A 9001-nucleotide genomic window follows, 5' to 3' on the forward strand; every position below is an offset into this window, starting at 1 on the left:
ACACATATATATATATATATATATATATATAGTTCATCCAGTGTGTGTGGCAGCGGGATAAATACTAGTCCAGCTTATGTTTTTATACATTTAGTCTGTGTCAAACTATAATTATAGTGGTTCTTAAGTAAAGTAATAATCACGCGTTTTACGCAAAACCATATATTTTAATATTATAATCATCATAATAAGACGCTGTGAAGAAGCCCGTACCAAATGCACTTTAAGTTTAAATACTAAGATGTTCTTCTATCACACAGTCCTGTCGCTCGGATGTGTCCAGTTCCTGCTGATTGTTTTTGTGAGAGAAGGGCCAGTTTGGTAAATTGGCTAATTTGCGCATGAGAAGACTACCCACGGAGCTGTCTGCGCTGGGAAAAAGCTGCTTTATTTTTTAAATGAGGCGCTAATGTTTCGTTTAACGCCTGCATGGGGCTCTGCGGGAGGCGTAATTGCACTAGCAGCACAGCGCATACTGGTCTGCTCAGTGTTCATGTGCTTACACCGCCTCTATACTGATCTGACAATAATCTGATTGTACTAAATTGTATTTTTTATGATCTCTGATTTGATCTAGTTGAATTTTCTTATTGCTGATGTCTCTATCTCTATAGAGAGGTTTGTTGTAACCTATAGTGTGCCTTAATACTGTCTTATCTCCTCTGCTTTAATACAGAAATATGACTTCAGGTGACTGTACAGTCGTCAGATATTTCATTTAATTTCACCACTGTGGTCCTTTATACTCATTTATGTTTCAGAAACAAGGAAATGCTTTTTACTCCACTAGTTTTCTTTCTGATACCCTGACTTTACAGGTTAGACCCCCTTAGTCCTTAACCAGGGTCCCAGGGACCTGCTGGAGCCTATCCCAGCTCTCTTTGGGTGAAAGGCAGGGGTCCACCCTGGACAGGTCCCCAGTCCATCACAGGGCCACATAGAGACAAACAACCTCACACACTCACACTCACTCCTATGGGCAATTTAGAGTCACCAATCAACCTGACATACATGTTTTTGGACTGTGGGAGGAAACCAGAGTACCTGGAGAAAACCCACACAAGCACAGGGAGAACATGCAGACTCCACACAGAAAGGCCCCTGATGGGTTTCAAGCCAGGAACCTTCTTGCTGTGAGGCAACACATAAAAAATATGTGTAATTTATAGTTTATGATCATAAGTATCATGCAATTAAGCTTAGACATGTGATCGCAGTTGCCCATCTAACCGTATTGTAAGTGTGTATGGGCCACAGTGATGTGGAAGTTGAATGTAGCTTGATCTTTATTACACAAGGCAGCATTTTACAGCCTTTGACCATAGTAATTATGGCAGGACTAAGGGGTAAGGTAGGTGATGTGGCATATAGACTGATTAAACACAACTCATTTCTTCAAGATCTAAGATCACGTCTTATTTTAGTGTCAAAGCTTTTGTTGTTATCTGTTCCACAAGTGTAACAGTGTTTATTTTAAACCATCATGACACACATTAATTCAACACGTTTTTTAACCAGATATAATTTATGTACCTAAATCTCACCACACAGTTTTCACAACATATAATCGCTCTATTAAATGTGTCTTTGAGATGGCACTGATGTGGCCATAAACAACATACACAGTCATTTAGCTTTGTTAGGGTTTGTTAGTTCAGTGACTCACTGATGACAGGTATTAATGCTAACGCTAATGCTTTACATTATAGGAAATAAGAGGTTGGCAAACAAGTTTTGTGGAAGCATGTGAATGTTTGTTTCCACATCAATGGATGGTGTGTGTTGTTTTTTTTTCAATTAAAAATAAAAGAACACTGACATTTGAACTGTGTGAAGGACACAAAATAGAGAGAGTGTTAGGGTTATGTGCTGGTCACAGAGTGGGAGAGGATACATGAGGGCAGGAGAGGGTACAATGTCTGTTATGTACAGAGATAATTTCACTCCAGTGAACTGCAAACATCTCTTGGTCGTAACTCAGTGTGAGAAACTATCTCCCCCAGAAGAAAAGCCTCAAGACAAACTCTGCAACCAATGAATAAAAAAACAATCACACCAAGATAGAAAGTTAATGTGTTCAATTTAAAGCCCCCTTCTCTCTGTCGGGATCAAGTGCTCCCTCTGAAGAAAGAAAGCCTATCAAGTGGGACTGCTGGCCAGATCCCAGACTTACCTCTGAAATGGTAAGACAGATATATGCTAATGCAACTTTAGCTTGTAAAGGAAAGCTTCAAGGAGATTTAGCCAGTTTGTTGGACACAATTCCAAGGGCCTTGGTGGCATTTAGCGGGCTCGTGTTAACCCGGGGCTGCTTGTTAAGACTTCATTAGCTGTGTGTGCTCAGTCCTCTTCTCTCCAAAGAGCCACTTCCCCAGGCTCCAGCATCAGCCCTGCTATAGACACCCCATATGGGGCTTGTTTGCTCATGGCTGGCCTGGTAATCACTTTCAGGTGAGGCTGAAGGAGGCACAGCAAGGCTGAGGGGATTTGGGGGAGAGCTGGAGACCTGGAAACCCCCCAGTCCTATACCCTGTACCGCAGCCCCCGCCAGCAACTGGGTAGTCCTGAGGTGACAGAGTATGGAGCACGTACCCTGTGAAACAGCTCACCTAGCACCCATTACCCTAACAAACGCAGCCAGCCCCTCTAATCAGCCTACTGCTGTGAAGACAGGCAGGCCATGTAAATCCTGCAGCCAGTGTCCTCTGTGAGTGACACGGGGGGACGTGCATGTTTGTGTTTGCAAGAGTTTTTTAGTGTTCATTATCTAGACCCCCTTATTCCTAACCAGGGCCCCAGGGATCTGCTGGAGCCTATCCCAGCTCTCTGTGGGTGAAAGGCAGGGGTCCACCCTGGACAGGTCCCCAGTCCATCACAGGGCCACATAGAGACAAACAACCTCACACACTCACACTCACTCCTATGGGCAATTTAGAGTCACCAATCAACCTGACATACATGTTTTTGGACTGTGGGAGGAAACCAGAGTACCTGGAGAAAACCCACACAAGCACAGGGAGAACATGCAGACTCCACACAGAAAGGCCCCTGATGGGTTTCAAACCAGGAACCTTCCTGCTGTGAGGCAACAGTGCTGACCACTAAACCACCATGTTGCCCTCAAATACACTCAAAATACTTTTATTATTAAACTACGCTGAGGGAGGAGCATTTTGCCTGACAAATCAGAGAAGAGACACTTCTTTATAATCGTACAGATGGTAAACTTTGTGACCTAGTATCCTTGCATGAATCACATACTACGATAACGTTCGTCCTTGTTTTCCTTCTCTGTAGCTACGGGCCATGACGGTTTGATTAACTTTCCTAAGAGGAAACACACTCACACACTTAACATTATGTTCTTTTCATCCACACCTGATCTAACTGTGCACTGAGAGATAACAGATCACCCCTGACACTGGGAGTGCCTCTACTCCGGCAAATGGTAATTCAATCAATTGAAATGAGGCTGGTGAGACGAACTGAGCGCTTCATTTTCACTGATTGCATCAGGCAGGTAGAGCACAGACTAATAATCCTTCACCTCTGCAGCCAGTGACACAATTAAGACTGACATGTTCAGACAATGTGAGTGTGCTTAGTGGGCTGTGGAGCTAATTGTGCAGTCTGGAGAGATAAACAATGGTTGTGACGCAATTTTTATTGACCTTTCAAGTTTATTTTCCCATGACTTGACCTATTGATGAAGTTTTCCAGTATGACACTGTTTATGGACATTATGCTACTGATAATGGAGCTAAAGTCAACATAGCATGCTCTGATACTGACACATGGATAATCGAGAAAGAGTATATGGATGAAGTCTGGTATTTAATATGTGTGTAAGGGTTAGTTTCAGGCTCTGGACTCAGCCCAGATCTAAAATAACAGCAGTATGAATGTTGTAATACTTTCCCTCTGTCAAAATATCTGTGAATTACATAAAGAAAATGTGAGAAAGGAGAAATCTGGATGACTCTGAGTATGCTTTAATGTGCCGCGAATGACATATGGAGGTGAATGGAGATGGAGGTGAAGGGGCACCGATGTGGGAGGCAGCACCCCCGCAGAGCAATGCTGTATGCTGTCTGATTGACAGGCTACACGCTAACCTCACCTGAGCCACTGACCTCCTCTTATACATCTCCCTGATGCTCCTCTGTCTATTTTTTCTATCTTTCCAAGAGAAACAAAAAGCAGAGAAGAGCCAGATCTAAAGAAAATGGGCTTCAGGCTGCAACCTCCCTTAAGGGGGGGAGGGATGGGTCACTGGGAGACAAAGGCCATTCAGGTAAACCCCTCTGAGCTGGCCTGAGACAGACCTAGTGAAGATAACACAGAGGCTAATCTACTAGCATTTTTACAGCCCATACCATGGGTGAGGTATGTGGTTGTGTGTGTGTGGTTTCAATCTATCAACAAAAAGGAAAACAGACTAATAGGTGAGTAAACAATGCTCTGAAAGCCCCACTCAACATTCCTGAAATGGCTGTGCTGGTGTTGAAAATACATAAAGAGGTAATCCTCTTTATGGAGGCTAATCTTGGGCAAATTCAGAACTTACACACACAAGAGGCCTTGAAAAACTTCCCCCATCTAAACACACTCTAACTGCAATTGTGAAGCATTCGAGGAGTCGGTACGCTTTGTGACTGATTAGTGTCTCGGCAGCAAAGAGCAGCAGGTGAAATGTTGAGTGACGGAGGCGTCCACATTAGTTGCAGCTGGAAAACGTGAACATTTAACCCTAGTCTTGTTAAAGCACTAAAGAGTTACAGCACGTACAGAAGATAAATCAATTAGAGTCATACTTACAGAGCTGACGACATTGTTAGCAATGTTGTGCCAGAACAAACAACCAAAAACAGCCCTAGGTAATTATTCTTACTCTCCACACTAGCATGAAGGCCTTTGCAAGGGAAGTAACTTTACTCTTAAGATGTGAGAGACAAAACACACAACTCTCATTCAGTGCAAACAAACACCCCAGTGTCTGATTGAAGTTTATACGAAGCTTCAGCTGTCTCACTAAATTAAACTGATTTGGTACGTTTGTCGTCTTTTACAGTTTATCTGTATTTTTCTGGAACAAAAACTTTCCCTACTCTGAAAGGATCAAGTTGTCGCTCATGTGATTTATCAATCAACCAAAGTTTGAAGATGATCTAAGATGTTCTAAGCTCATCCAAGCTGAATTGATTTTTACTAGGCCAATTTTAGACCAATTGCTATTGACTTTTTACTGTTTTTTTTAACCTTCTGTAGCATTTTGAGATTTGATTTTAATTGTAAGGTGCGTTATAAATAACATTTATTATTATTATTATTGTTGTTGTTGGCCACAGTGATTATTTTACATTCAGCAGCTCACCTGTAACAGTGCCATTATGTTCCTCAGGTATGTGGGTTAGGGTTAGTGTGAGTAACATGGCTACTAGAAGGTAATTCCACACTGGAGCTCGACCAGAATCGACTATCCTGGAAAAACAGGGACACTTGTCTGAAAATAGACTTATTGAGTTTAACTTAGTCAGACTGCTGAAACTTTACTTTAACCTCAGCCAAACTTTGCTGTGCCTTTTACACAGATTTTACATCTGCATTTTGTATTTTGTCCCTCAGTTGCAGCTTCGTTCTGCTTTTGAAAAAGAAAAGCCAAAGATTCATTTTCACATGTATGTGGACAGAGTATATTGTGTTTTTCAGGACAGACTTGAAATCCTTTAAGTTGTTTACCTGCATTTTCACTTATTGTAGAGTAACCTGCTGTAATTCATAATGGACAATGCACTACACACTGAAACAAACCAGTTTACTAATGACTGATACCTACTGAGGTGATCTGGTTCGTGATACTACATGTACTGTACATTATTTCATAATGTACTGCGTGTACTGAACTTCCTTCTCATCAGAATTGCATAACATGAGATGGGAATAAAATGTTCCCTGTCTTATTGGTCTCTGCAGAGTCTGACTTGGCTCTGACACAACACACAGTTTCAATGTGAAGAGGACTCTGAAGTCTCCCTCAGTCACTTATCCCCTCAGGGGCTTTATTATCAGATACCTTCAAATAAATAAATGTTTTTTTTTCCCCCTGCAAGCGGGTGAAATACCACAATACTACTTAAACTAACATGATAGTACGTGAAATTCTAGATTAAAGGAGGTAATATTCATTGAGAGTTGGAGTAGTCCCTCCACGAGGGGATTTTCTGGGTGTAGTAATTGTGTCTCATTAATTCTTACTGTAATCCTGGATAGCTAAACAGTCTATGCAATTAGGGGGCTGAGTGCTGAATAGGTTGGCTAATCAGGAGACAAAAGCTGTGGCTCAGAGGGCATTAGGCCCAGAGGAAGTGCTTCCATTGTAAGTAGTGGTCTGCAACACCTTCAGCCTGAGCTTCATGCACTTCTAAACCTTTACTGCTTCTACTTTCTACTTCATAGCAATAAACCTTTCGACTTCCTCATAATGTGCCTGTGATACCTTCAAAGGGTGCATACTGCTCAGGATGAGACAGTCAACAATGGATTTCCTGACCATAACTAAACAAATATTAAATTATGTTTCTATCACGTTGTTTGTCTAACTGAACTGTAAATAGGCGTGTAGTGATCCACCACACACATGATCCTCTTATGGTGCTCTCCTTTCATGAAAAAGAAAAAAAAAAACCTGACTGGCTGCTCTTATAGACATGAAGCACAGCCAGAGACCTGCACCACTGTCTTGTCCTCATCCTATTCATTATGTGCCGTGACAGCCCACATGCTCCTCCAAACTGTTGACTCAGGGGTCTGGGAGACCTTTCTGTCAAATGGGAAAAGAATAGAAGAACCTAACATTATCTTTCCCCTTGTCTCTTTCCTTCCCGTCTCCCTCCCTCCCTCTCCCCTCCGCCAGCGACATCTTTCATCTCTATTAATCACATCATCAAGCAGCCTATGGAGAGAATAAATTAACTTTCCTGCTCATTAAAATTAAACATTGGATTATTGACATGCAATTAGCCTGCCTTTTTGTGTAGGGACACACTGAAGACTCCACATGGTGAGAGTGAAGAATTTACGACTACCTTAGTGTGGAAAAAATAAAGTCTAACTTGAAAAATCCTATTTATTACATAATAGCACCAAGAGCACCAAGCCTGGTTGCATCTCATTGAGCTGAGTTTTATTCCCATGTTTAGTGACGTGCTCATTATCTGCTTCGTTATACAGAGGCCTTTGCTCCCTCCTCTGAATAAAACTGTGGATTATGTTAATATTGCACACTAACATATAGGTGAGCTCTCCCTGCTGTCTGTTCCTATGTACTAAACTGATTTCATTTAGCATTTAGCTGATTATTTTGCTATAATGACAGTACAGACGGATTCCTGACTCCACACCAGAAGAAATGAGAAGGTAAACAATATTTTGGGGAGACAGAGCTACTGTCTTTTTACAGTCGCTTCCAATTACAGTGACAATTGCCTCGGTAATTTTAGGAGTAGCAAGAAACACTCACTCTGCTTGTTAGTCAAATACACAGTCTGCAGTCTTTCCATACTAGCAGAGCAGGAGTTTGACAAGCTGTTTACACTGGGCCTGAGTAAATCAAACTCAGTTTGCCTTCCCTCCCCATTAATTTCATTCTGTTTACTGCTACACTTAGTACATTAGCATCTGTATTTACTCTGTTTGCCTGTGCTGTAGTGGCTCTAAGCCAAACAGGAGCTAATGTTACAAAATGTGAGTCACCAGCTGTATATTCACGATTTGGGTTAGACCCTCTCAGTGCAGTTTAGCTACTCAGGAATAGTTTTATAGTAAAGAGGAATTAACATCATGGTGAAAAAACTAAACTAAACTAAACTAAAAATCAATGTGGCCACGGCACAAGTTCCTATAACCTACAACAAGCCAGACACTACGGGAACTGTTCTGAACTGTTCTCTTGTTTATCTACTAATTTTGCTGGAAGGCTGCATCGGACCGAAACATGTTGAGAAGATAAAAAGTCTGGAAACATCCAGCGATGTCTGACTAAACTAGGAATACAGATGAATTTTTTAAAATCTTTGGTCACAGCCAAACTACCTGTCTTCCCATGTGTCTAGTCTTTCAGATAATAAGGTGATCATCTACTAAATAATGGTTCTTATTTAGTGTTTAGACACGACTATGGTATTAATCTGGATAAGTGTATCTATCTTGGTATCAAACGAATCCTTTAATAATCCCATTTTTCAAAGACCTATCCTGAAAATGAGTTTAAAAAATGACAAGATCAGGATTCAGTGATTTCATTACCTTATAACAGCATGTTGATTGTTTCAGTGTCTGTGTAAACAGACGATTAACAGGAATGATAATGAAGCGCTTCATTTGACACTGTAGCAAGAGTCAACAGTGTAGAGTTGTCAGGTTATGCATAACATCTCCCGCTCTGCTGTTTGGAAGTGTGTTCATATATAATTCAGCTGCTTTAGTGGTGAAAAAAGGTTTTGTTGATTAGCAACTTATACACATTGACAGAAGCTGAAAAATCTCACCATCTTCAGTCTATTTTCAACTGATCTCTAGTTAAATATCTATGTTTTCTGTGCACACACATTCATCCAGTTCTGAATTTCTTGAGCCTGCAATATCAGCACTTCAAGCCTGTGCTTGATTTTCTCCCATTTTATGAGGAGGAAACACTGGCTAACTATAATCTTCTTGCCATGAATCTTGCACCTCCTGTGGTGCCAAGAAGTAGTGATGGGAGTATTTTAGCCCTGAGGCAATGAAATCTCTATATACCAAAGTAATTATCAGGATTTCATTTGCTTTGTGTGGTGAAAGCCAAAGATTCCTACCATGGAGCACGGGGATTTGATCTGATTGAAAAGGATGTGCTCATGACCTCCAGGGATCCTGCAGCTTCTGCACTGACCCTCCATGTCTACATACAATAGCTGATAAATGCATGACCATTATTTCTTTCTCTGAATTACTACTGCAGAGA

This window comes from Mastacembelus armatus, chromosome 20 (assembly GCF_900324485.2).
Source record: "Mastacembelus armatus chromosome 20, fMasArm1.2, whole genome shotgun sequence".
NCBI lineage: Eukaryota > Metazoa > Chordata > Actinopteri > Synbranchiformes > Mastacembelidae > Mastacembelus > Mastacembelus armatus.